General features: G+C 35.6%; 1 long non-coding RNA gene across 1 annotated transcript; it reads left to right on the top strand.

Moving 5' to 3' along the window:
- Positions 1–3,356: 3,356 nt before the first annotated feature.
- Positions 3,357–7,608, top strand: LOC141745338 (uncharacterized). Its single transcript, XR_012587743.1, has 3 exons — positions 3,357–3,435; positions 4,877–4,974; positions 7,475–7,608. It is a non-coding gene; the product is annotated as an uncharacterized LOC141745338 (long non-coding RNA).
- Positions 7,609–8,128: the final 520 nt, after the last annotated feature.

Raw genomic sequence — 8,128 nt, 5'->3', positions numbered from 1 at the left:
GCTCTTCTATATGTTATAGTAATAAATAATTCTGAGTATTGAAGCCGGCAAAATATGGAATTTGTATTTTTTGAAAATTCTGATATTTGGGAATTTGTTTTCATTCTTTATGAAAATCCAGACACAAGAAAATATATCCCCAAAATACGTACCTAAAAATTTTCTTGTATCAGCTGAAATACTCATTGGAAAGCCATTTTGAAAGGAAAGCTGAAAATACTTTGTGTGCTTGTAAGGAAGATAATTCAGGATCAATACGCTCTTACAGAAAATGCAGATGCTGCTGAAAATGAATATTTTAATTGAAGGAGTTTTCATTGTTAATATTTGTTATATTTTACTATGCACATTATATCTTGGAAGTATAATGTTGTTGGACTGCATTTACATATTTAAAATTTTAAAATATTTTGAATGCATTTTAAAAATGTTTTTGTATTTGCTAAATACCTGCACATTCAGCCTTTTATAAGACACAGAAAATTATATCACTTGTCTTTAGAAACTTAGAATAAGCAGTCAACAGCAATTATTATCGCTGATGCTATTGATTAAAACGTTTCATGGCTTTTCTCTCCGGCTGTTGATTGCTTCCTGCTAAGTGAGGAACTGTGATGCTGTTCCTACCTTAGAGATGTGGAAATCGCTTGCAGAAAACAGTTGATTTACAGCTCTTGTCTGTCCTGTATATGTACCTCTTGTAAATTCAACATTGTATTCGAAACGCAATGCTATACAAGTAAGTTGTGATCAGGTTTCCCCCTGTGCTTGTCATGAATAGCTCATGTTTTGAATTCACTAGGAAGCCTGTCTGATGACTCCTAACAAAGCATGGACTGAAGCAAAGTTAAGTAAACAAACCCCTGCAATAACTCTAGAGTTCATGTTTGTTTTTAATCAAACCTGGTTTAGTTACTTGGGTAGAGATCTGCAATTTAGTTTTACGCAAACATTTTGATGAACAGCTAGCTGGGAGGAAAGATAGGTGGGGTCATTAGAAACAAACCCAGATCAATGTTACACATCTCAAATTCATCCCACCTTCAGCTAGTCTCTGTTGAGCTTAGTACTACGCTTCTGCTGGCACACTTGTTGCCTTTAATTTCAGTGGAGCTCTGCTAATGTGCACCAGCTGGAAACATGGCTGAGGAAGCTGGAAGCTTTCTAAAGCTGTCTTTATTAATATCACTTATCTTCCTGTTGTCTCTGTCTTTTGTTTCTGAGTTATGAACAACAAAACCATACACTCTATAGGCACCTAGATTTCCCAGTGGATTTATTTCATGTTTTTCAAGGATATCTCTTCTTTTTTTTTTTTTTTTTCTAAAACTTTGTAGGCTTTCTTCTCCATGATGTGCTGCCTTATCACATCCCCCACAGGTACATTAAACAGGCTGGAAACATGGGTGAGGGTAACTATATTTCTCTCCTTGGCTAAGGAAGCAGAGTTCCCCTTTTACTGGTGACTTGAACCTAGTTGAAAATTCATTCTAGTGTATTAGCAGGTAGGCTGATAATTTGAAATATCAAATTCCTTCATCAGCATTAGCGTATACATTTGCAAGCCAACTAATAATGTAAAAATATTTGAAGGAACAATGAAGCGGACTACTGTGAAGGTTGTACGTTTTGATTCTCCTTTTGAAACCAAGATGAAATTAATAAAAATAAATAAAAATCACTAAACAAGTAACATCTCTATTTTTAAAACGTGGCATCTGTTTCTTATCTCGTTAGCAATGCAGTCATCAGAGTGAAACAATGTTGAGAATGCATAGGCATGTTCAGTGTTAAATCACATAGTAGAAGGACATTGAGACCTTCATCTTTCTTTGATAAAGTATTTTTGAAATGAACATCTTATCAGATCAGAAAAGCTGGTAATATTGGCAGATCAGCACAACTCAGTCATGTCAATCTGACATTAGATCATAAGTAATAAATTTTTGGTAAGAGAGAAAGTCGAAGTGAAGGACAACAAAACTTTCATATGCAGCGTTCCAAACTCAGAAAGCTGGTATTTTTAAAATATTTTCTCTTCCCATTCCAAGTACCGATCCTACTCTTAGATCCTCATAAAAGGAATTTTGTACTTGCCTAAACCTGTTTCCTAGATCCAGAAGTCTGACTCTGCATCTGTTAGCTCAGGAATATATAGTACAAGAGAAGTTTGGGTTTTTTTCAGGACTTTGCTGTACAGAACGTTGTATCTAAGCTGTTGAGTTGACTGCAAAACGTTTACTAACTCATTATCTTGGTGAACTGCAATTTTTTTTTTTTTGAAGGAATACTTGTCTTTGAATGTCTCTCTATTACTAGTTAAACTTTCATGTCTGATACCAATACATGTCGACTGATAAATGAGTGAACCCCTTCCCAGATATTAATTTCACTACTGTTTTCTTACGTTACAATCAAGTTTCCTAACCTGGTGCTCCCTGCAGATGGCTAAACAATTATCCCTGTAAGGACATCTATGTGAAATATACAGCATATCACTCTTTCTGTTCCTACTTACATCCTGTGGGACATGAGTCAGCTCCAGACCAAGTACTTATACAGTGGAATATATTAGACGTAAGGTAATATATTAGGCAAAGCAGTCATCCTCCACTGATTGTACCTAATCAGTGGCTAATTTATGATTTCTGGCTTTTGGTTGGCTTGCAGCATAGGTAAGGCAAGCTTGCATTTGCCCACAGTATACATTGTAGACCTACTTTAATTAACATGCATCACTGCCCATGAATTCAGTATAATTTTCTATTTCATAGAGTTTTCTACTCAAAAGGTAGTATTTTTTCAGAAAACATGAACCCCTGTCCTTTAACTAGGGACTCGTTTATATATGCTGCACCCACAGGTATTTATAATGAACTCATTTATCAATGTAACATGAATACAAAGAGTATCTACATGATTTTATAAATTATAAAGAAAATATACAGGTGTCTTTCAGTAAGACCAATCCATTAGCTAACATTTTTTCTTCAATGACAATGACTTGATAAGCTTTTACAACAATTTATACACATAGATCTTGAGATTTTGAAGAGCACTCAGACACGGTCTAGAAGCCCTGTGAAATTAAGTCCCCTGTGAGGTTTCTGCTTCTATTTGGGAAAAATGGTCTTTTTCTCATATTTGCTTCAGGGTGAAACCCACAAAAACAGAAAGGTGGAGTTGTATTATTTTCAACTTTAAAAGGATATTGTTAATTTTATTGTGTCTATTTTTAGGTGTGCTGTATTAAGGTGAACGCATTGGTATACTGAGCCTTTGAAAATGAGAACAACGACAAGGAACAAAGGAGCTAGACTTTATACATTCTTGTGTTTCTGTAGCTACCACCCCTCCATACACACATGAACCCCAAATTTCAAAATCACCTGCAGCATCTCTGCATCTTTAAGAGATCATCCATTCGTGAAGTAGGTGAGTGTTACCTTTGGTCACTTCTCAAGTCCTGTAGGGCAAATACATGGATTGCCTTTGTGGCATATGAGATCCGTCATTGCTTTCTGCTGTGCTCTGGTAACCAAAGAGAAATACAGAACCTCTCGTGATTGACTTCTAAGTTACATGCTTGAGCATTTTGCTGAGCTGGCTTAGTTCTTCCCAAGATCACCAAGTAGCTTATTTTAAATGGACTGTTAAAAAGCAAAAGCAGAAAGTATTGTGGAAAGAATAAGGACTTGTCTTTCTACCAGAATACACAGGGGCTGAGAAGAAAACAGCAGTAACTGCCTGTGAAATGTTCCTAAATGCTCTTGTGTACTATCTCAAGCAGGAAAAGATATGGTGCTTGATTGGATAGAAGAAAGGTTGTTTAGTACTAATGAGTCATAGGCACTGCAAAATTAGGATAAAGCATGAGAAATGTCTGAACAGTTCTATTTGCTTCAGTGTTCCAATTACCTAATGTGTTTATTTTCAAAATGCAGAGAAATGGGTATAGGATCAATTAGCTGTGACATTCAGTGATGGCAAGGTGGAGAGCAGGATGGACTTCAGTCTCATCAGGACACTTTCTGAAGGCTGTTGGGAACCTTTAGCCTGAAATCTGGTGTTACTTCTCAATAAACTGGAAGTACACACAGAAAATAGCATAAAACATGAAATTTGGGGTGTTGGTTTTCTTAAAAAAAAGGAATAATCTGACCTTTGCAGTAGAGCTAAAATGTTTCCCTGATCATAGCCTGACCATCCGGTATGAGATAGTAAGACACAGATCAGCTTTTCCAAATACTGATGAAAACAAAGGAGTAATTTTTCACAGATTAGGCCATTGTCATCAGAGTTTACCATGTCATCAGAAAAACAGGGCAATATTTATTATTAGGAGCAATTCTACTACTATCTGCTAATCCAGACAAATAATTTCAGGTGCACTATATCATTCTTGCCAACAGTTTTTATTGTATGCTAATTATTTTATATTTATAATTTATACCTACCTTAGGAATTGTATTCTAAATAATGATCTCTGGGGTCTTTACCCTGGTTGCCATTTTTAGCAATACAAGTATGGCCATATTTTGTTTTCTTGGCTGATATTTGGGGTTTCTGCTGTTACCTCCTCCTTTCTCTGTCTTCTAGGAACCTGCTGCTTCTTTTCAGTTAGCAGTTACTTCCCCTCCTTTCAGCCATATGGTCTGGAGACACAGGAAGGCAGTGCCTTTCCCCGTGACCATGGTGGAAAGGGGGAAGTCAATTAACCATAACTGTGAAGAGGTGGAAAGACTTCTTTTCTCTGTTTTCCTTAGTGGTACTAGGGGAAGAGATAAACTTTGCCACCAACCTCTCTTCCTTTAAGAGAGATTAAACTGTCTGAATCAACTGGAATGAAAATTGACAGCCAGTTTTGTCCTGACAGATAAATACCCGTATTTCCTCAAGTAGCAAAAGAAAACTCCTGCTAAAAATAGGCCAGTAAGCAGACCGGATGGAAGCAGGGTTAAAGTCTGAGACCAGGTAAGCACTAGACATAAAATAATATTTGGAGTCTAGCTACATCAAAATCTTAGCTTAGGTATACCAGAAGCTTTTGATCTAAAAGTTGGGGATAGTATATTTAGTGTAAGTGGGAACTTGTTATACCTACTGCAGACCAAAATCAAAATTACATTTGTTTTGTGAATATATTTACTGTATTTGTTAGAACAACAAATATTTAGTTCCAGAATAGGTTTTAAAATGAAAGAAAAATGGGAATTATATCACTCTCTCTGAGAAAAGTGGTGTCTGATGGTTCTAATATCATTTTTTAAAAGAACCAGTGAGGTTCTTATACATGAAACAAATGATCTTATGGCCATAATTACAATACCATTGACTTCAGTTTTTTGGCCCCATATAATTTAGTAAATTTGGTGTCTCACTATTACTGTTTATCAAGAAATGTGCTTGTCCTGAGCTAGATCACACTGATCTGCCAGACTTTGGTCCATGGTTGCACATTTGAGTTGTCTCTTTGCAGTTCAGCATTCCTAAAGTCTGTTTCTACTATTTTTCAGTGTCCTAGCATTAGAACATGCCCTCAAAGATATAATGATTCCATAAAATACTGTATTCCACCTGAATACGTTATCTTTCTGTGTCTTCCAATTACTTTAAAGATAAAATAAAATGGGATTGGCAAGAAATTATTTTTCTTGTTTCTACTTCAAAATTTTTTGTTTTGGATGGGTCCTCTTAAGGAACAGATGGAGCCATTTGATAAATAACATGGAGGACTGGGAAGGGAAATTATTTCTAAAACCAAAGGCAATCTTTTTTTTTTGGCCTGGATATGAAATGAGTCAGAGACTTGAAATTAATAAAAAGGAAACTTGAAAATTAAGGTCACATGCAATTAGTGAGATAAAGAATTTGGGAGTTATTTTTATTTATCAATGCATCTCTCAAATGGCCACTGGATAATGATTCTTATAAATCGTTATTCAAAAATGAAATAATGAATCCAAAGTAGGTGTTAAAATGTTTTTTAAAACAGCACTTAAGATCTATTGTGGGGAAAGAAGGTGGTTGTTATTTTATTGTGGTCCAGTCTGATGACAAATACTATTCTTAAAGAAGGCTGGAGTCATTCTCATTCAGTAGTATAGCAATATTTTCAATTTTGTATCCTCCCTCAGCCTACAATTTGCTATTTACAAGGCATATTTAAAAGTAGGGGTGTTTCCATTCTTCCTAGGGAACAGTAAGCTTCCCTATTACAAAGGATTCTTGCTAGTAAAAACAGAATTCAGGAACTCTAACCTTTTCTAGACCATGTGCAGCCCAGAAATCCCATCCTACAAAACAGCTCCTGTCTACTCTGCAGCCCAGTGATGCACAATGCAGAGATAGTCCTTCAAGGAGCTCTTGTAGATCTCAGCAGGAAATGAAGTTGCTAAGCACCTGGAATGATGCTGATGTCTCTGTTGTTGCAGTCCCCAGCTTACAGCACACGAAGCTGTAAGTAGTGCCAGTGATTTGAAAGTGTCTATTCCATTCTTTGTGATACTGTAGAGCTGTTTCTTTTGGATGGCTATAAGTATTTGACTTGGCGCTGGAGGTCTTAACTCATCGCTTCTTTGGGTATCAGCTTATTACAAGGAGAAAACATATCCTGCAGAGCAAGCAACTACGAGAGAGGGATATTTTAGTTTAATCACTTGCATGGCAATGCTTTCAATTGAAATGATCAAATATATTGTGTGTGTTGAGGATATTTTTTTAGCTGATTAAAAATTAACAGGGAATATGAATACAAAATATTACTTGTCACTTGCATCAGCAATTAATTTAATAATCATAGACTGAGCTGTCTTCAAATAGCTAGTTCTAAATAAACTGGGTTGATATGATGTCAACTTGAAAAATCAGCCAGATTTGAAATGGATATCAAGGATGCTTTCAAAAAGTCTATTGCAGTAGTAACTGCGTAAGATAGAACTAGGTGGATGCATTAATATTTGCGCTGTCAGATTTACTATACAATTTACATGTCAAGTGTCAACCTGATGGGCTATCTTGATAAATGCCTACAAACTATACTGCTACTTAGTGCAAAAACTTTCTTGTTTGACAGTTCAGATTTGGAGGCTTCTAGCTAGCTCTTTTTACTTTGAAACTAAATACAAGGTAACATCTTAGGAAATGAAAAAGTATTCCTTACACTTAGAGATGGACTCTGTCAGTCAACAGCTGAATCGCAGTATATGATAATACAGCACCAGTAAGGGATCTAGGTCAAAGGGAGGAAGTGTAATGGCACACAGTATCCTTTGGTAGGAACCCCTTGCTCCTGTTATTATTATCTCTTTTGTTGCTGTATTGGCTTCAATGGGATTTTTTTCCATCAGCTTCAATAATTGCACTGGGCCCAAGCAAAGTAGATGAGTATGGGGTTTAAGACATTTCACTTAGCAAGAGATTATTATTTAACTTCTTAATCATCAACTGTCTATGGGGTATTTCCTCTTTGCAGAGAAGATTCTCTCCAAATTCTTGTACTGTTGTGAAGAAGCAAAATTGCTGTCATCATACTGAATGAAATCTGAAGAGGAACTTAGATACATCTCTCCATTGGTTGAAGCTGCAGGTGCATTAGTAATATTTTTTTATTATTCATATTACCAGCAATATGAAGGACAACTCTTTGTCCAAGACCAAAAGACTATGGCTATACTTTATATTTATTTTATGTCACAGGGTGTGGCTCTGTCAGTCTGTAAAATCTGAAATACTGTGGATTGCATTTACAAATTTATTCTCTTTTTAATCTTACAGTGGCATTCTTGTTAAATATTCAACTTCAAATATCAATAACTTTCTCCTAAATATTTCTGCTGTAGTGGGTTAAAGAGGTTAAAAAAAAAAAAAAAGAAAAGAAACAGCCTGTGGGTTAGTATTTATCATGGGTTCTTAGTCTTTTTTATTTTTGACTGATATTTTAGAATCATAGAATGCTTAGAGTTGTAAGAGACCTTAAATCAAATAACTGACTAGGGAAGGTTTATTTTATGCATGATTTTATATAACAAATTCCTGCTTTACATGTCAATATGTAGATGCATACATGGCCCCATTGTTAACATATCTTGTGAATTTGTGGTTAATTTGCACTTGAACTGCATGTACA

This window comes from Larus michahellis, chromosome 6 (genome assembly GCF_964199755.1).
Source record: "Larus michahellis chromosome 6, bLarMic1.1, whole genome shotgun sequence".
Taxonomy (NCBI): domain Eukaryota; kingdom Metazoa; phylum Chordata; class Aves; order Charadriiformes; family Laridae; genus Larus; species Larus michahellis.
The sequence above is the reverse complement of the archived record's forward strand: the minus strand, read 5'-3'. Positions and strand labels throughout refer to the sequence as shown.